Here is a 20,114-nt window from a genome sequence, read left to right on the forward strand (position 1 = left end):
CTCTGGAAGAACAGTCAGTGCTCTTAACCACTGAGCCATCTCTCCAGCCCCTTGTCCCCCCCACCACCACCCTTTGTATTAGCTCTCACTGCAGATGAGGAATGAAGGTACAGAGGTGATCTATGCCACCCTCAAGGTCACAGAGCAAACAGGGAATGCATTGTCCTTAACAACTCAGTTTGATCTTCTAGCTTTGTCAGTAATACAGATGTTTGGATTGGAAAAGCTTGTCCAAGGGCGAGTGGCCACAGGCTAGCAGGCATCCACAAGAGCTTGTCTGACTCTTTCACTTATTGTTGGAGACATCAGCCACACTGGGTACCACACTGGGTGGGTGTTGAGATACTGAGAAAATGAGATTCAACCCTGCTTTCAGCTGCTCTGCTTGGACTAAGTAGAGGACCATAGCCCCCAAACTTCTTTCTCAAGAGAGAGGTTCAAAGGTGCAGACTGACAAAAGAGAGCTACACTAGGCCACCGGTGACTTATTTCCTTTGTTGAAGGTTTGAGTTTCTGCCTTTGAGATTCTTCACCAGAGTTCTGTAGGGATTGTTCTGACACGGATCCCTCTGGCAGTGTAGAGGACAGACTGGCATCTGGTCAGATATGAGGTGAGGAGACTGAGGAACAGAAAGAACTACCCAAGAGAAAAGAAAAAGAGAAGTAGCCAGGCTGTGTGGGCATCAGAAGAGAAAGGAGCAGGCTGTCGTGCTGTCATGGCATCTCCATCAGTGATGAAACAGAACTCGTGTAAGAAGGGGAGAACAAATGATCTCAGATTTATGGTTCAGATCAGACTCGAATGGGGTGGGGAGTGGGGTGAAGGAAGAATGCCCCCTGTGGAGCCTTTAAGTCAGAGGTGTAGGTGTCCTGGTTGCAGGCTTCCTCCATGATGACCCACAATAATCTCTGCTTCCTGTTTCCTCACATTTGCGACAGTGTGGACCCTCTTCCCACTGTGTCAGAATGAATTCATGTGGCCAGTAGAATAACCACAGAAGTGTCCTGGTTCCCTGGTGTGTACCTGCATTTCTAACTACTTAAGAAGCTGAGGTACAATTGCTTGAGCCAGGAGTTTAAGGCCAGCATCATTGGGAGGTTAAAGGCAGGATGATCAGAAGTTTAAAGCCAACCTGGTCTACATGAGACCTTGTCTCAAAAACAAGAGACAGACAAGCAGGTATGAGGGAGGCAGAGAAAGAAATACAGCTCAGAATAGCCAGCCAGGCAAGACACTGCACACCTATAATCCCGGTATTCAAGAGACCTTGGCAGGAGGATTTATAGGTCAAGGACAGCCTGAACTATAGTGGCTCTAGGGCCAGCTTAGGCCACGTCTTAGTCGGAGTTTCTATTGCTGCAACAAAACACCAGGACCAAAAATCAAATTGGAGAGAAAAGGATTTATTCAGCTTACAAGTCCACATTGCTGTTAATCACTAAAAGAAATCAGGTCAGGAACTCAAACAGGTTAGGAACCTGGAGGCAGGAGTTGATGCCCAGGCCATGGAGGGATGCTGCTTACTGGCTTGCTCAACGTGCTTTCTTATAGAACTCAGGACCACCAGCCCAGGAATGGTACCAGCCACAATGGGCTAGACTCTACCATCTGATCATTGATTGAGAAAATGCCTTACAGCTGGATCTCATGGAGGCATTTCCTCAACTGAGGCTCCTTCCTCTCCAATAACTCTAGCTTGTGTCAAGTTGCTAGGCAGAACCAGACAGGATATAAATAAGATGAACATCTGTCTCAGAAGCCCCCTCCCCCCAAGGGCAACAAGCAATGACTCACTAGAGGAAGGGACCAGATGTTTGTTCCTCCTTGCTCACTCTGAAGGAGACAGAAGCACTTCCATGGTGAGACGAGGCCTCCATGACAAAGGACTTCAGGTAATAGTGTTTGAAGGGGAAGACGTGGACCTAAATCTTCCAGCACCAAGGAAGTCATCAAATGACCGAATCTCACCTGCCAGCCTCACCATGCCTTCCTGAGGCAACCCCCATCCCCCCTTCCTACACACACAACAGGTCTTGCTCAAATGCCTGACTCCCAGAACAAAGGTTTATACTTACAAGTTACTACACTCACTTAGCTTCCCCAACAGTAATGCTAACCAATACAAATGCCTTGGGAAGTAGCCAGGAGGACATTATAAGGGGCCATGTGAGTCATTAGCACAGGCCAGCATGTGACAGGATTCCCCTTTTGACTGTGGAAGAAAGAGAGAAGACATCCACAGACAGGCTCCTGAGGTGGCCGAGGAGGGCATTTAAAAGAGTAGAGGAAGAGAGGTCTATAGAAATAATGATTAGAGAAGGGACAAATGTGTCAGGGCTTGAGAGATGGCTCAGTAGTTGAGTACTTGATGCTCTTTCAGAGGACCAGAGCTGTTTCCAGCACTGGGAAGTTCACGATTATGTGTAACTCCAGTTTAGGGGACTCTGGCTCCTCTTTTGGTCCTCTGAGGGCAACCACACACATTCCAGGCACACACTCACATACACATCAATTGAGAAATAATTTTAGTCTTTTAAAAGTGAAACATCAGTTTGGTATGAAGATCAGGATCAGAGGAAACAGGTGAAGCCTGGTACCACGGGCTTCTCCCTAACTTCTGGGGGAAAGCAGCTTCTTACAGGCTAAAAACATAGAGACCAGAGCTGGGGGGGGGGGGCTGGGGTCAGAACAGGGTAAACAGCTCTTTGAAGAGAGCAACCTCTGTTCTTGTAAAGGACCTAGGTTTGATTCCCAGCATCCACGTAGTGGCTTACAACTGTATAACTCCAACTCCAGGGAATCTGATGCCATCCTCTGACTTCCAAGGTCATCACACACACACACTCGGTACACAGATATGCATGCATGGAAAAACACTCACATACATACAATAAAAACAGAGCCCCATGGTGGCACAAACCTTTGATCCCAGCAATCAAGAGCAATAGGAATGAGGATCTCTGTAGGTTCTAGGTCAGTTTAGTCTACAAAGCGATCTCCAGGACAGCCAGGGCTATATCACACATGTGGAACCAACTTGTGTGTTGGCTTTCTCTTCCTGGGGACCAAATTCAGGTCATCTGTTTTGGGGGGTAAGCCTTGCCAGCCTTGCTAGCTTTCTTAAAAAAAAAAAAAAAAAAAAAAAAAAAAAGCTGGCTTGATTTGATGCCCAGGCTGTTCTTGAGCTCTGATATTTGGCCTTCCAAGAAATGTGACTGTGGTGTGTATTAGCGTGACTGGCTGCGCATTAATCAATCAGTTAATTAATTAGAGACAAGGTCTTTCCTCAGGGCTGGCAGTATAGGTGTGCACCACTATGTCGAGCTGCTTCCGCCCTTTCTCCCTTCTTCCTCTTCCTCCTTTGAAATCCCAGAGAACTGGGGTTCCAAGTGTGCTGGGGACTGAACCCAGGGTCTCGTGCCTGCTCTACCAACTGGTTCACATCCCGGTTCTTTCTTGGTTTTCTGAGATAAGATCCCATGGAGCCCAGGCTGACCTCAAATGCTACATAGATGGAGATGATCCTGGATTCTTGATCTTCCTGTTTCACCCCCAGGGTGCTAGAGTTGCAAGCTTGTGGTGCTCAGCTTCTTCCCTCCCCTTCCTCCCCTACTTCCTTCTTGATTTCTATTGATTGATTTGATTGTGTGTGTGCCTTCCTCTTTCTCTCTCCCTCCTTTCCTTTGTTGTATGTATGTATGTATGTATGATGTATAAATGTGGTGTATGCATGTATGTATGATGTATGAATGTATAATGCATGCATTATGTATGTGTGATGTATGTATGTATGTTTGTATTTTGTGTGTGTATGTGTGGTATATAAAGGTGTATGAAGGCCCTCAGTGTGTGTGGAGATCAGAGAACAACTTGAAAGAGTCAGTTCTCTCCTTCCACCATGTGAGTTTCAGAGATTGAACTCTGGTCATCAGACTTGGTGGCAGATGCCATTACCTGCTGGGCCATCTTACTCCTTCCATGCCTGTACCCCCTTTATAAATATAGGAGAAACTCCAGCCTGGTGGCACATACCTGTGATGTAGGCAGATCCCTCTGAGTTCCATGCTAGCTAGGACTTTTGAGATCCTATCTCAAAATCAAACTAAACCAACCAAAACCCCATATCCTGGGGCCGGGAGATGGTTCATCAGGTAAGAAACCATATTGCTCTTCTATGGGACCCAAGCTCAGGTCCTGACACCCACACTGGGAAGCTCATACTACCTGTAATCCTATTTTCTGGAGTATCCAAATAGCTCTGGCCTTCACAGAGCCCTGCACATTCTCCCACACAGGAACATGCGTGTACACACACACACACACACACACACGCACGCACTTTTGAAAATAAATCTTTTAAAGAGCTACCTAGAAATAAGTAGCAGTAAGTAACAAGGGAAATATTTAAAAATACAGAGAAGAGAGATCAGAAAGAGGTGACTAAACTGGAAGAAAGCCTCTGGAAGTTAGAGACAGCACTCTGATCGGAGATGTGGACGCACTAGCCTTTGACCATTAGAAGCCATGTTCCCATGAAGAGGGAAGGATGAGGGCGGGCCTGCTAGAAAATGCCATGTGTGGGGGAGCTGAGTGGAAAAGGCAGGAGGCAGAGGCTAAGGGACATGGGGGCCGCTTCTTGAAGGTATTTTGTTTGTTTGTGTTTTGTTTTGTTTTGTTTTGGTGAAATGAAAAACTCAGTGGAGAAAAGATCTTGGAGCCAAAGAAGTTTGAAATGGCCCTTAGGGGAGTTGGGTTTTAAAGCTCCCAAGACTCTGGAGAAAGGCTGTACAGGTGATGACAAGCCACTTTTCTGGGGTCGGCTCTCTTCCTCTGCACCGACTGTACTAGGCTCTCTGAAACTGAACCAACAGGATGGACATCTCAATTACTATGAGCATTATATTTTAGAAGGGAGGTTCTTCTAACCTCAGCCCTCCAGGGAAGCAGGGACCATAGATGTGCAGTGTGGGTAGCTAGCTGTTGTTCTTGCTTTAGTATCAGGAGACTACGGATGGACGTCTTTGTAGGACTCTGGCCAAGGAGGAATTTCTCTTAACCAAATATAATTAGACAAAGAGGAAATTTAAATAGACTGCAGTGGGGGTTTCTGGAAGGACCCCCTTGGAGGAAACCAGAGAAGGAGAGAGCTAAAAGTGTAGGAGCTAACAGCGTGGAGCGGGAGAGAGGAGGGGAGAACTATTTGTTGTAGGCTGAGAAAACTGCAAAGATTCAAAGTCAGAGAATGGAGTCTGGAAAAAAAAAATCACTGAAGAAGTAGCCGAGAGATAATAGATTTTTTAAAGACTCTCCAAGAGTAGGTCTCCTCTTCCTCCTTTCTCCTTCTCTTCCTCCTCTTTCTCTTTCTCCTTCTCTTCCTCTCTTCCTCCTCTTCTTCCTTCTCCTCCTCCTCTTCTTCCTTCTCATCCTCCTCTTCTTCTCATCCTCCTCTCGCCTTCCTTCTCTTTCTCCTCCTCCTCTTTTCCTTTTCTTCTTTCTCTCTCCCCTCCTCTTCCTCCTCTTTCTTCTCTTCTTCCTCTTCCTCCTCCTCTTCTTCCTTATCTTCCTCCTCTACCTTCTCCTCCTCTTCTCACTTTTCCTCCTCCTCTTCCCCCCACCCAACTTTCTCCAGTTTGGGTATTGAACCTAGGAGCTATTTACGTGTTGGGTGAGCATTCTACCACTGAGCGACACCCCAGGCCAGGAGTTTTCATTTCTACCGTGAGGATAAAGGGAGGCCCCCTGAGAATTTTAAAATGGAGAGTGTGATCCTCAGATTTAACAAAGACGACTCTGTAGTGTAGCAGTTGAGTCAGATGAGCAGCTGAGACACATTTTAGAGGCTGTTGAGATCACATTCCAGACGGGAGATGGTAGAAAAAGGTTTTGGGTGGGGAGCAAATGACAGGGCCTGGAGTTAGCGAGGCTCTTCCAGCTAGGCTATGGAAGAGGAGAGAATTGAGTCAGGGGTGTCTTCCAGTCCTGGCCTGGGCAACCAGGGCAGAGCTCGTACTAGTCTAGAGAAGTCTAGGAAAATGTTCTGTTTTAAACGTGCTAATTGAGGGGCCTGAAGATACTGAGGCATGTGGCAAGAGAGTAGGTGTGTGGTTTATGGTGAAGGCAGTCAGTGCCAACGAGAGCCTTGAGGGAGAGCATGAGCCAGTGGGAAGAGCCTGGGGGAACCTTGACATCTGTGGACAAAGGAAGAATGAGGCTTACAAAGGAGGTTGAGAAGCTTCCTTAAGAGAAAAGACCAGGAGAAATCATTCTTCCTGGTGCTCAAAGAAAAAAGTTTGCAGAGAGGACTAGGAGTAACAACAGCAACAGGGAAAGCAGAGAGATTTGAAATCTGCTCCTGGCTTTGGCAAGGAGAAGCCACTGGGGAGCTCTTCAGACTGTTGGTGCTGGGGCTAAGGCTGTGGCTCACTGAGGGAGCATTTGCCTAACACGCACATTGTCCTGGTTCCATCCCTGGTAGTACAAGACAACATTGTACTGGGAGACATGTAAACAAGAAGGATTAACATGGGCAAGAGAGTACTGAAGAGGAAATGGCTATATGAAGATGAGCCTAGGGATCCTTAAAGTCCAAGAGGCCAGACATCCGGGGAGGACAGAATCAGAGGAAGCTCAGAGAAGTATCTTCCCTCCTACGCCTTGTCATATAGTTTCTGAGACCTTCTAAGCCCCTGTGGTGCTTTGAATGAGAACGGCCCCCATACATCCATATATTTGAATATTTGATCCTCAGTTGGTGGAACTCTTTGGGAAGGATTAAGAAGTGTGACATAGTTGGAAAAAGTACATACCTGGGAGTAGGCTTTGAGGTTTCAAAAGTCTAAGCAGTAAGTCCCTAATTTAATGCTTTCTTTTACAATTTGCCTTGCTCTAGGTGTCTCTTCGCAGTGATAGGAAAATAAGGGAGATGGTCTCATACAGAGTATCTATAGGCACCACTGGTGGGCACAGGGAAGGAGATTCAGGAGCCTTCCTGGGATGTGAATGGAGTGTGGAGAAGGCCTGAATGCCTCAGCAGAAAGAAGCAGATCCTAGAGATCATAGCCAGAGAAAAGTAGGACTCCATCTCCAGCCAAGTAGCCCAGGGACTGAAGAAAAAACTGTTATTTTTAATTCTTCTTGAAGTCTAGCCATTTCTGAGCCATCGCCACCACCAATAGAGACTTTCCAGGTGGAGTGTAGCCCAAGCCAGCCCACAGCTTTGATATCCGAGGCTACCACAAGGAAGGCGATCAAAGAGTGATGGGAGGGGCTCCATAATTCCTTGAATCTGTTCCCAGCCTCTTGAAGCTGATGGGTAGGTTTGGCATGGCTGCCCAGGCCACAAACCTGCAGATGACCTTCCACATCTCCAGACCTTGTTTGATATGCACATCAGCTACTGGTCCCCTTTGCAAAGCTGTTATTTGTACAGAAGCCCTAAGGATAGGGACAGAGGGTCCCCTTCTCATCCTCTGTTCCTACCAACACTTTTCCTTGCAGAGGGATCTGTAGGCACACACCACTGTCTAGTCACTCTGCCTGCCCTTTGGATTGCTACACTGGAGCCTGCTGCATTCCCAGATCCCCGTGTGCTCCAGTTTGAGCTCTGAGTTCTCAAGACAGCTAGCAACAGCCTGGCCGGTGTTTCCCACACCCTCTTCCTGCTCCAGGAGTTTCTGAACTCAAGCCCTTCCTCTCTACTTCCCCAAGCCAGCTCTCAAAGCACCCCCAAGCCTCCCACTGAGCTCTGAACCCTGAGGCTCACTGTCCATAGCATACAAGAATGGAGGTAGACAGTTCCAACTAGTGCATCCTCTGATCAGCTCCTGCCTGAAGGGTAAAGGAAAAGGCTGGAGAGTAGGGAGCAGAGGGCTGGGAAGAGGATGAAGAGCCTGGAGCAGAGGGTCTAGCCCTGACCTTGAACTCAGGTGACTGCCTATGAACATCGGTTGTAATCTCTACAGATCAGAAGTGATGCAAAAGGGCAGGAGGCTCAGAGACCCTGACGCGGTGCTTGACAAGCAGAAGATGCTTAAAACGAGTTCATCGCCTCTGAACTTGTTTGGGGTTCTTTGGGGGCTCTGAAAGAAGAGGGGTACTGCAGGAGGCCAGGAACACCCCGAGGTAAGAATGCAGGTGTAGTCTGTCTCTCTCCATGCTAGAGAGCAGGAACCCTCCACAGGCTGCTTTTCTGGCCTGGGAGTGACTGCTGGGAAGGGTATCCTCATGGGCTGAAGGAAGTCTAGTAAGAAAGTCTGATAATGGGAGACCTGCCTTTGGGGTTTCAGCCCCCACTCCAGCACATACTAGATCCCTAAAATTCATAATCCGATTTATATTCCTATTTCCTCCTCTGGACCTGTCACCATGGTAACAGTTTTCTCGGTTGCACTTCATCAGCCTCTCAGCATTTTTTTCCTGTCCCCCAATTCAATTTCTCCTTTCTCATCCTCCGTTGGTCTGCTCTTCTACAGGTACAAGGTGCTCACCTGCCTTCCCTCTCAGCTCCCCCAGGTCCCTCTGTCCTTCCCAATGTGCAGATCTGTTTCTAGGGACTCCCTCTCCCCTCTCCCTCTCAGTGCTAAGGCTGCAGCATCGAGCTGGGGTCTGTTGGTCAAACAAGAATTTTTGTCCCTTCTGGACAGGGAAGAGGGTCTCAGAAGGGGTCCCAGTGGGTTCTGGGCAGAGGTGCGATGCACTGGTGTGGGTGAAGGGTGCCCCCTTAACTGACTGCACTCTGGCCAGAAGGAAGGGTATGGGGGAGGGGCAAGGCAGCAGCACTGGACAGTTTCTGTTTCTGCGCTCAGTCAAATCAACCTTCTTTTGAGGGTATTCTTCCTGGTTCACCCTTGAAGACAACAATGCCTTTCAGCTAACACCAGTATGGGGCACAGCCCCCAAGCCTGACTGTTCTGATTTCTCTCTCTTCAAATTTCAATTAAGCATCTTCATCCCTTCATTGATCATATCTATGGAGGTGGGGCTGGGGGGCAGGTTGGGTACTACTATCATGTCCCAACAGGAATTGCCTTCCCCAGGTCACCCCCTGGAGTTCCCTGTCACTATGTTAAAAACTTCAATGTCCCTTTAACCTTGTAATAGAGAAAGGGGATACTGTATCATCATGTAACCTGTAAATAAGGATTCCTTTGGACAGGCATGCTGGAACTCTCTTGTAATCCCAGTCATTGGGAGGTAGAGGTAGGCTGATCAGGAGTTCAAGGTGATTCTCCAAACATAGGGTTTGAGGATCTGGGCTATGTGAGGCTCTGACTGGGAAAGGGTGTAGTATCCCATTTCTCAGATCTGAAGTTGGAGGGAGGCTACATGGGACCCTGACTTTCTTCTTTCTAGTTCCTCTGGGGAAGATATTCATCTACCACTCTTTTGATAGCTCTCTGGATGTGACTACATCAAATATCCCACAAGTCATTCTGTTTACTCACTAACATTCCAGAGATAGAACTGGGCTGACTCCACGTATAGACACACTTCAGAAGCTAGACCTGTCTTAAAAATGCCTTCTATCCTGTTCTCCTTTCCTCTCTGTTTTCTTTACCATTTATTGAGCAGCTACTGTGTTCTAGCCACTTTATACATGGCTCCTCAGTTCATCTTCAGGATACTTGGTCAGATAGTTATTATTCCATTTTTTTCCAAGAAGACTCTGGTGCTCAGAGTGGTTAATTTACTCACGCTAGTCAGCCAAAGAACTGAGACTCAAATCCAGATTTGGAACTCTCCAAAATTAGTGCGTTATATTTTTTTATTTCTTTAATTTTTTTTTTTTTTTTTTTTTTTTTTTTTTATTTGCTACACTGCACTGTCCTCACATGGCTCTTCCAAGTCAGGAGACTTCTGAGCTCTTCTGATTCCCTTTTCTCAGGGTAGACTTTGAGGCTCATCTGATCTTGGTCCCTCCCACCCAGTGTCCTCTATGTATCTTACTCTTTTTCAACGTGACATGCACTAGTGTGAACTTCAGCATTTGCCTGTTACCTGTCTGTCCTCATCTCTATCAGCTAAAATTCTTTTTGTCCCCTCTCTCATTACATTTGAGAGCTGAGGACTTGACTGAGGAGCCACTTCTGCGACCCAGCTATAAACTTGTGATTATCCCGCCTCAGCGTGTCAGGGCTGGGGTTATTGAGAGCACAACATACCTAGTTTGTGGGTTGTTTGCTTTTTAACAGAGTTTGGGTAGCCTGCTCTGGACCGCATATGGTTCGATGCTTGAGCTCACACAGAGAGTCGCCTGCCTCTGGGTCCTGTGCTGGGATCAAAGATGTGTGACCCCTGACCCCCCATTAACCTACCCTGCTCAGCTTTATGCCTTCCTGGGTGGGGATCATGTATGTGGGGATCACGTATGTGGGGATCATGTATGATAAGCAGAGGAGAGTACCAACTCCACAAAACTGCCATCTGACCTCCACATGCACTTTATGACATCTGTGCCTACACAAACACACACCGACACACAAACACACACCGAAGTAGGTTCCCTACCCCCAAACAGGGTCTGTCTGTGTAGCCCTGGCTGCTTAATCTCTAATGACTCCTTTACAAGGATGCCCGCCACATCTGGATTCCCAGAATCCATCTTTTAAGAAGCATGCTTTGAGCTGGCTGGGATGGCGCACACATAAAATCCTAGCACTTGAGTTGTCTACATCGTGAGTTAGTTCTAGGTGCTGGAGAGATGCTTCTGTAGTTAAGAGCACTTGTTGCTTTTGCAGAGGACCTGGTTTTTGTTTCCATAACCCACACAGTGGCTCACAAACATTTGTGACTCAAGGTCAAGGGGATCTAATGCCCTCTTCTGACCTCTGTGGACATTTTGCATACACGTAGTGTACATACATACATGCAGGCAAATATTCATACACTTCAAAAAGTCTAAAAAAATATTTGCATAGAGAATTTCAGGCCAGCTAGGGCTACAGAGAGAGACTCTATCTTAGACAGAACCAAACAAACAAGAAGTCTGTTTGCCGTGGTCCATGCTTTTAGTCCAGGACAGGTAATCCTTGGGTTTACTGGCCAGCCAGCTCAGCCAATGAGAGGTTCCTTCCAAAAACAAAGCAAGGGGCTGGAGAGATGGCTCAGTGGCTAAGAGCACTGTTGCTCTTGCAGAGGATCTGGGTTGTTTTCAGCATCCACACTGTGTGTAACTCACAACTAGCTTCTCACAACTGTCCAACTCGAATTTCTAGGGAATCTGATACCCACTAGGCACACATGAGGGACACATGCAAATACTCAACTGCATTAAAAAACATTTTTTCCTAAAATGTAGACTCCCCCTATCCCACTCCTTCTAAAGCCCCACCTCACTCCCTCTAAAGCCCCCCCCCCCCAAAGGTCTTCTTGTGATCTTCAGCTGTACACTGAGTTTGCTGCCAGACAGAGGTATATGGGATTTTGTCTCAAAGGGCTTTGGGGGCGATGGGCTATGAAATAAAACTCACACTGTATGACCCATGAGGAGGAGGGAGCTCAAAGTGTGAGGTCCAGTTGGGTAGAGATCACTGGGAGCTGGAGTTCAGCTCACAGGAAGGGAAAGCAGACCCCTGCTCTTAAGTGGAGCTGCTGTCTCAGGCAGAAAGCTCCCCATTGCTAAAGGAGATGGTTCTGGAGCACTGTTTGTCAAAGACGCTGGTAAGAAGCTCAGCATTAGAAAGGATTTGAATTATCAGCTGGTTCTTGAGGTCTAGTCCCACTGACATCTGGATTGTTTCTGGCTTTGCTCCTGATCCATCCTGCTGCTCTCTCAACCCCCTAAACCTATATGCACAAATGCTGCTTTGCTGCTCAGCATCCTTTATTGTTTGGTCAGTGTCTCCATCTTACCTTTAGGCCAGGTATCTGAGTTATGTATTATTGAATGAAAATGTACTGGCCAGCCAGCATAGTGGTACAGATCTACCTCTCCAGAAGTAGAGGCAGGAAGATCTCAGGTTCAAGGCCAGCCTGGTCTATAGACAAATTTGAGGCTAGCCAGGGCTATAGATAACAATACCCTGTGGCACTCAAGAGGCAGAGATAGGTGGGTCTCTGAATTTGAGGCCAGGACAGTAAGGGACACACAAGAGACCCTGTTACAAGTACAACAAAACCTTACTGACCTCTGATGCTTCCAGCCTGCCTGCTTCTCTCCCTACCCAGATAATTTTCTCTCTCACCTGTTGTAGGAACACCCTGTCTTGGCTTGCTTTTCAGGGCTTTTGTAACATAGGACTGAGGGAACAGGAGCTAAGGATTTGGATGACGCAGGCATGGGAGAGTAGCTTCATCTTGGAATAAAGTGGAAGAAAAAAAAAAAAAAGAAAAATAAGAAAACCTAGGGGGTACCCTCCAATCCATACAGTAAGGAATTGGGTGGCTTACTGTTTGCAACATTCTGGTAATGACTGCAGAGTGGAACAGCATGGTAGAAAAACTTGTGTGAGTGTGGTTGTGGATTGTAAAAGTAATGGAGAGATGGCTCAGTGGTTAAGAGCACTGACTGCTCTTCCAGAGGTCCCGAGTTCAATTCTCAGCAACAACATGGTGGCTCACAACCATCTGCAGTGGGATCTGATGCCCTCTTCTGGTGTGTCTGAAGATAGCTACACTGTTCTCATATACATAAAATAAATATATCTTTTTAAAAGTAACCAGAGTTATTCGTTGAAACTGGAATTCTTTCTTTTAATTATTATGTGTCTTTATTTTATGCATATGGATGTTTTGCCTGCATGTATAACCACCACATTGTGTGCAGTACCCGTACATACCAGAAGAGGGCACCATATCCCCTGGGATTGCAGTTATAGGTCAATGTGAACCAACATGTGGAACAGAACAACTAGTGCTCATAACCTTCTCTCCAGCCCTTAAACTAGAATTCTTTTCTACAACTATTAGTATTTGAGTTATGGAGGCCCCACATATATTAATCTCACATGTCCCATAATTTTCATAAGGCCACACATGGGGCCAGAGTGTGGGTGCCTCAGTAAATAGCACCCTAACCCTGAAGATGCTGCAGATATGGCCCCGAGGCTATGGGATGCTGCAGAAAGACAAAAATGTCAGCCCATTCCTTTGCTTCATGCTGTATATTTTTGTTAATGTTATTGTTGAAGACATGGTGTCATGGGTGGGCACTAGTAGGGCACACCTTTAATCCCAGCTCTCTGGAGGCAGAGGCAGAGACAGGTGGATTTCTGTGAGCTCAAGGCCAGCCTGATCTGCAGAGGTAAGTTCTAGGACAACCAGAGCTACACAGAGAAACCCTGTCTCCGAACAAAACAAATAAAAGACAAGGTATCACGTATCCCGGGTTGATTTTGATTGACACTGGCCTTGAACTCCTGATCCCAAATGCTGAGATTATAGGTTTGTGTCACCATGCTAGGCCTCTTAGAGCCACTTCCTAACCTGGGACAGCAAGTTACAAATGCCCTAGGAGTTAGAACCCGGTTATTGGTCTTGACAAATCTTTATGAGGCCTGGGAGAGGATGTGTTTGTCTGAAGTCACAGAGCTGTTTAGGAATGGCTGGACTCTGTTTCGCTTGGCCCAGGGTGTCCTCTAGAATCCAGCGATGCCTTAAAATGAACTAGAGAGCTACACAAATATAAATAGCACCATGACAAGAGGGGTGCAGGGCTGGGAGCCCTGGCACCCTACACTCTGGGAAGGATCCAGATAAGGAGGTCAAGGCTGCCATTCCAGCTATGAAGGCCCCATGGGGAAAGGAGCCAGGTGCAGGAAGACATCCAACGGAAAGTTGGACCCAAGCTCTGCCATGGTGTCCTGGGATGGGTCTGGATGGAGATCTAGAAGCCTGGGTCACCACCTCCCATGTGATTTTGCATAAGTCTTCAGCATCCTGTAACCCTCTCTCTTCTGTAGTGCTGTGCAGAAGAGCAAAATAAACAGCATGTAAGCATTTTCTGCAAGTGCTCCCTGCTCCCAGCACAGTCCCAGGAAGGCTCCAGCCTTTAGCACAAGGACTAAATAGCAGGAGTCATATTTCTCAGATGAAGTACCGGTGGGACAGTTGGGCAACAGGCCAAGAGAGGAGGAAAGTGGCTGCAGCCTTTGCCGGGACCCCGCCTCTCACAGCCTCTCAGGTTTATCTTTAGGTTTAGCTGTGCTAGGGATTGAACTCAGAGCCCTATTTCTGCTAGGTAGGCACTCTACCTTGGGTCACACCACCAGCCCTTCTCTTGGGTTTAAGAATGCCATAGTAGGGGCTGGAGAGATGATGGTTCAGCAGTTAAGAGCACTGACTGCTCTTCCAGAGGTCCTGAGTTCAATTTCCCAGAAGCTACATGGTGGCTCACAACCATCTGTAATGGGATCCAATGCCCTCTTCTGGTGTGTCTGAAGGCAGCTACAGTGTACTCACATATATGAAATAAATACATCTGGAAAAAAAATAAAACGAAACAAAAAAGAAAAGAAAAATTTCATAGTCAGGTGTATGGCGCATACCATAACTGCCCATCACTTTGGATGCTAAGGTAGAAGGATTGTAGAAACTTTGAGGTCAGCCTGGGCTATATAGTGAATAACAAAAACTTTTTTCCTAAAACAACAAATCAAACCAATCAATAGCCAAGTCAACCTAAGCCTGCTACTGAATTGTTTTCTTCAGGGTGATGAAGCACTTATGGACCTGGAGAGATGGCTCAGTGGTTTCAGAGCACTGGCTGCTCTTCCAGAGGTCATGGGTTTAATTCCCAGCACCCATGCAGAAGCTTACAATGTCTGTAACTCCAGTTCCAGGTCAGTTGCCCTCTTCTAGTGGGAATGGGACGTGCACAAAAAATGGTGTGCAGACACAGGCAGGCAAAACACCTACAAGAACAAATACAATCTCACAATAAATATAAATGATGATAAAGAAATGCACTTGCAATTCAATTCATCCAATTATTTTTCTTTTATTTTTGTAATGGAATGTTCCGGGGGTCCATGCCTTTAGTCCCAGCATTCCGAAGGTAGATAGAGGCAGGCAGATCTCTAAGTTCAGGGCCTGCCTGGGCTAGAGTGAGTTCAAGGCTATCCCGGGCAACTTTAGGGAGAATCTTTTTCCAATCTTGAGAGAGGAAAAAGAGGGCTAGGGATCTGGTTCAGCGGTAAAGTGTTGCTTAGCACTGAGAAACCCTCAGTTCAGTCCCTATCGATACGAACAACCCACTCTCAGAACTACTTACACAAAAAGGGGATTTTAGCTAGAACGTAGTGGGAACTGAAGGGGGGGCAGGAAAGCAGGACAATTAATTGAAAGGGTGGGATACCAGCCCTTCAGAATCCTTGGCCTTGCTCACCCAAGAGGCTTCTGCAGTCTCAGCCTTGCCTGGAGCAGGCAAAAGTGACTGAATCCTTCCAAATGGAGAGATCCAGGAGACAGACAACTAGGCTAGAGGGGAATGAAGGTGAAGGGAAGCTGAGGAGACTGGAATCTGGCGCTGAATTTGCATTCGAAGCTGAGCCTGGGAGGTCAGAAAAGGCCTGGGGCACAAAAGAGGAAGCAGCCAAGAGGAGGTTCTTCCTTCTGACCCCCTCTATTGGGTGGAGAACCTAGGAGAGGCCTCCAGCTTCTGCTCTGTAGCGTGGCATTTGAGGACCATAAGGCGAATTCTGCCACGCAGATCTGGAAGCGGCTGGAACCGCCCGATGAATGGGGATTGCAGGGCAAAGATCATGGGGACTTCTTCCACATCTCAGAGGCGCTCTCGAGCCAGTCTACAACAAATCCAGTGAGGATACTTTTTTTTTTTTTTTGCTGTGGGATGTTAAGCCAGATCTAACCACTAGGGGGGAGTAAAACCAACCCTTAAGGTCAGTATCTCTCCAATACCCCACCTACTTACTCTTCACCTGAGGCCAAGATGGGCGTGCCTCACCTGGCTCTCTCCTTGCGCTCGGTTAACCACTTCCTGCCTAGTCTAAAGTGCCTCCCCGAGATTGAGTCATTCTAAGTGGAACTGAGGGCCAATTTTGATCGGAGGGAGGGTGTCCAGCCAGGGGATGGGGGTGAAATTATGGTTTCCAGAAACTCAGACCCTTGTCCTTGTCCTAAGCTGTAGCCTGGAGAGGATAGGGTTTTCTGCTTCAGATGGGTAGGTCTCTTTTCTAAACCGTGAAGGGGAGCAAAGTGGAACCCCTGGGACAAGCTTTAATGGAGACTGTTCAAGTAGCTTCAAAATCCAGACTTCCGCCTCTCTGCAGCCATTTATCTGTCAAGGGGCTTCAGCCAGACGGAGGGAGGGAGGTTGGGAGGGAGGGAGGGTGATAGGGAGGGAAGGAGGGCGGGAGATAGCCCACCAGTGAAGGGAAGACGACAGGCGGGAGGTAGGCAGTTAAGACAGGGTTTGAGAGCAGACGGCTTTCTGCAGCTCTCAGGTACCCGCTTTCCGTTACTTCCTCCTGCTACTAGCAGCCTTTCATAGCTCAGATCAGCCAAAGTTCCGGGATTGTGTTCCGGGCCTTAAGGTGTTAAACTGTTAGGAGTGGGGTCCGGAGTCCCTCCCTCCCTTCTTCGCGATCAAGTGTCACCACCTCCAAGTCCACCAGACTGGCACGCTAGGAGTTAAGTCTGCCCGCAATCTGCAAGACTGGAGCCGGAGGGGGGGGAGGAAGGGGGAGGGGGAGAGCAAGGAGCTGGGGGAAACAGACTGCTGGGAGACAGCGCCTGGAACCCCCTCCCCAGGGACCTGGCCCTGGGCCCCCAACCCCAAAAGGGGCCCTGCCCTCCCCGGGGTCGCGCTCCCTTCCCCCGCCCTGCCCCCGCCCTCCAGCTTTGTGTCCCCAGGAGGGTGGGCTGCCTGATTTCCAGCCAAGCCTTGGCTGCCTGCTCAGTTTTTCCAAACCCTCCAGTCGGAGAAGGCGAGAGCCTTGTCAGGATAAGAGTCCCTCCCCCTCTGCCCCTGCCCGCCCCCTGGTCCAGCTTGGAGTTTCCCGTCCCCGCAGCTTTCCAAACTCCTTTCCCTTTCCGACCGAGGCCCCAGCGCCCCCTAGCCCCACCTCAATTGGTTCCCAAGTTCCAAGTTCAAGTTGGAGGGGGCCAGGTGGACTCCATAATCTTAGCGAGGCGCTGGTAAAGCCTCGCTCCGCTTGCCGACCCTGAGACTTGCGGGGCTCCGGCCTGACTCCCGGCCTGGGCCCGCCCCATCCCTGGAGTCGGCCTCTGGCCACCAGGGAAGGTGGCTCTTTGGGGTCTCCAGCTCCCGGAAGGAGGCGGTGCCCAGGACGTGGGCACAGCTGGGCGGTAAGGTCGGTTCAGCAGATGCCAGGCCTTAAGGCATACTTCGAGGAGGGGCAGTGTTCCCAGCGCTGGCACGGCTCTGTCCAGAGAGTCTATTATATAATAATCACCATCTATCAGGAAGCCAGGCTGCTGGAGAGTGGGTAAGCCAGGATGCCCGGATCCGCGCCTCATCCAGGGCCCAGAAAGGTGTCTCCATCAAGATACGCACAGTGTGGGGCAAAGCCCAGTGGTCAGATGAAGATCATGATGGGAGGGGGATTCCAGGGGCTAGTGGCTAGTGAGGGGCTCTGAGCAATCTGACTGCAGCCTCGAAAACCCCACCCTCAGAACTCTGACAGGCAGTGCCCCGAGCCAATGACTGAAGTTACTGTGGGACTTGCGGTTAACCCTTTCTTAGGTCCTTATTTGCTTCAGAATCTAGTGTCCCTTTCCACATAACTTCCCTTGACCGGCGCCCACCTACTTCTGACTAGTGCACGCAGGAGGGGAGTGCTAGCATCATTTGTGCACTTTGATCACTCCAGAAACAGGAAGATGGCTAATTTCAGAAAACAAGCAGTCCCAGTCCTGGACGTCCTCTCCCTACCGTCCAAAAGTAAATTTTATTACTTGATGCGGTTGTAGATGCAGCTTCCAGAAACAGTTTCCAGTAGCACTAGCGCAGCGATATCGTCTCAGGAACAGGCCCCTTCATACATTTATGTCCATGCCGCACTTTTACCGGCAAAAGCCGACCGGGACACTCCCTGGCACACCTGTGACATCCCGGAGGACGCGGAGACAAACAGAAGCATGAAGTCTCTTCTAGTTGGCCGGTAGAGGGAGCCGCTCGATTCCAGCAAAGGGCCACCCGCTTTCCTTCCCTGCTCTCTGACTCCAGGGTTCCACCCATAACTCGTGGCTGCCCAAAGCTCGGCTCTGCATCCATACCAGGAAAACCTACATTGGAGGAATGAGTCACAGCCACACCCAGGGGAGGGCTCCACAAGGCTGCTTCACGGGACATACCAAACACTCTTGGTTTTTATTACGTACTACCTTAGAGACCCCTGTAACCCTGCCACCACTACTATATTTTTGGTTGAGAGCCTAGCCTTTGACGGCTGAGCCATCTTTCCAGCTTGCCACCATCACTATAAATTCTGATTTTTGGACCTACTATGAACAGGTCTTATGCCAAAAAGAATTAGGGGTACATGCCTTTAATCCTAGCATTCAATGAGTTCAAGTCCAGCCTACTCTACACAGAGAGTTCCAGACTAGCCAGGGCTATATAGTGACAGTGTGTCACAGCGAAGTCCGAGTGTCTCGTTATTTGTGATGGGAGGCTGATCCACATAGTAACTTCAAGTCAAATTTTTTTTTTTCTTTTTTTTGCTGGTCCTCTGCCTGTGGTCAGTAGTATACCCTAGAGACCCTACATTCAACCCAAATTCATGGTCCTACTTTCCAAAGTATGGGGTTCACGGAGATTAGCTTCTCTGGGCTCCAGTTAGTATCCACTTGGGAGTCATGTGTTGAGTGGATTAAAATGACAAGGTGCTGGAGAAATGGCTCCCAGTAAGGAGCACTTTTTGCTCTTGAAAAGGGCCCAGGTTCAGTCCTAGAACTCACATGGTGGCTCACATGGTGGGACACCAGGCACACACGTGGGTGCACACATACACACATGAAGACACACTCATTCACATGAAATAAAAACAAAATAGTTTTATTAAGGAAATAAAACATAGTCTCTGGGCATAGTGGTCCATTCCTTTAATCTCAGTTCTTGGGAGGAAGAGGCAGGCAGATCTGTGCATCCAAAGCCAGCCTGGTCTACAAAGTGAGTTCTAGGACAGCCAAGGCTGCAGAGACCCTATCTACAAACAAACAAACAAACAAACAAACAAAAGCCAACCCTAAAACATGGTCATCCAGTAATTCTCACAAAAGCGTTCTGAAAGTCCTAATATTATCACACACGTTAGAGACTCAAAGTCTCTCCACTTTCAGGGCTTTGTTCATTTTTATCTGTTACCATTATTTATTTCTTTTATTATTTTATTTGCCCAGTGTGAGCTCAAGTTCCACCTGTAGCTGAAGCTGATCTTGAACTCCTGACCCTCTAGACTTCATTTCCTGTCACTGAGGTCTTCCTCAATCAGGGTTTATGTCCCTACTCCCAGCTGGACCTCCCAGATCTTGCCAGTGCCCAGCTCCTGGGTCTGTCCACTCATTCAGTCAACATTCGCTGAAGCCCTCCTGTGAACCTGGCCACCACTTGAACCATTTGTGCAAGGAACCCAGAGCCTGGAAGCTAGGATCTGCGTCCTTAGGAATCTTTGTGCCAGCCAGATGTGCAAATAGGACAAAATACGGAGTCAGTGCTCTGCTGTGAGGTACTGATGTGACAGGTGAGGGGGGAACAGAAGACACAGTTGTCAAGTGTCCTTTCATTCTGGTTGATCTCACTCTAGGTGAAGGGGCAGTGGGATAGAAGGAAAGCGTCCTGGGATAAGACTTGAATTCTAGGTTCACAAGTCTAGTTGTGCAACTCAGTAATTCCTTAAGTCACCCAAGCCTCACTTTTCTTATTTATGTAATGGGTCTATAACCCCTTCCTTGTAAGCCTGTGGTAGCCATTGAGATAATCTATGCGATGATGCTTTTAGGTTAAAATGCTTAGGTTTGTTTTCTTCCATGGGTCTAACATCCTATAGGATGGTGTTTGTGTGGGTGCTGTGCATGTATGTGTGAAGCCGTTTGAGGTGAGGGAGAGTTTGAAAAGACAAAGGTTTCACTTCCTCAAACATTTTCTTAACATCCAATTTGCACTGCTGAAGGTTTAATTGAAAAAAAATTCAGT

The sequence above is a fragment of the Micromys minutus genome (genome assembly GCF_963924665.1).
Source record: "Micromys minutus genome assembly, chromosome: 16".
In the NCBI taxonomy this organism is placed as follows: Eukaryota; Metazoa; Chordata; class Mammalia; order Rodentia; family Muridae; genus Micromys; species Micromys minutus.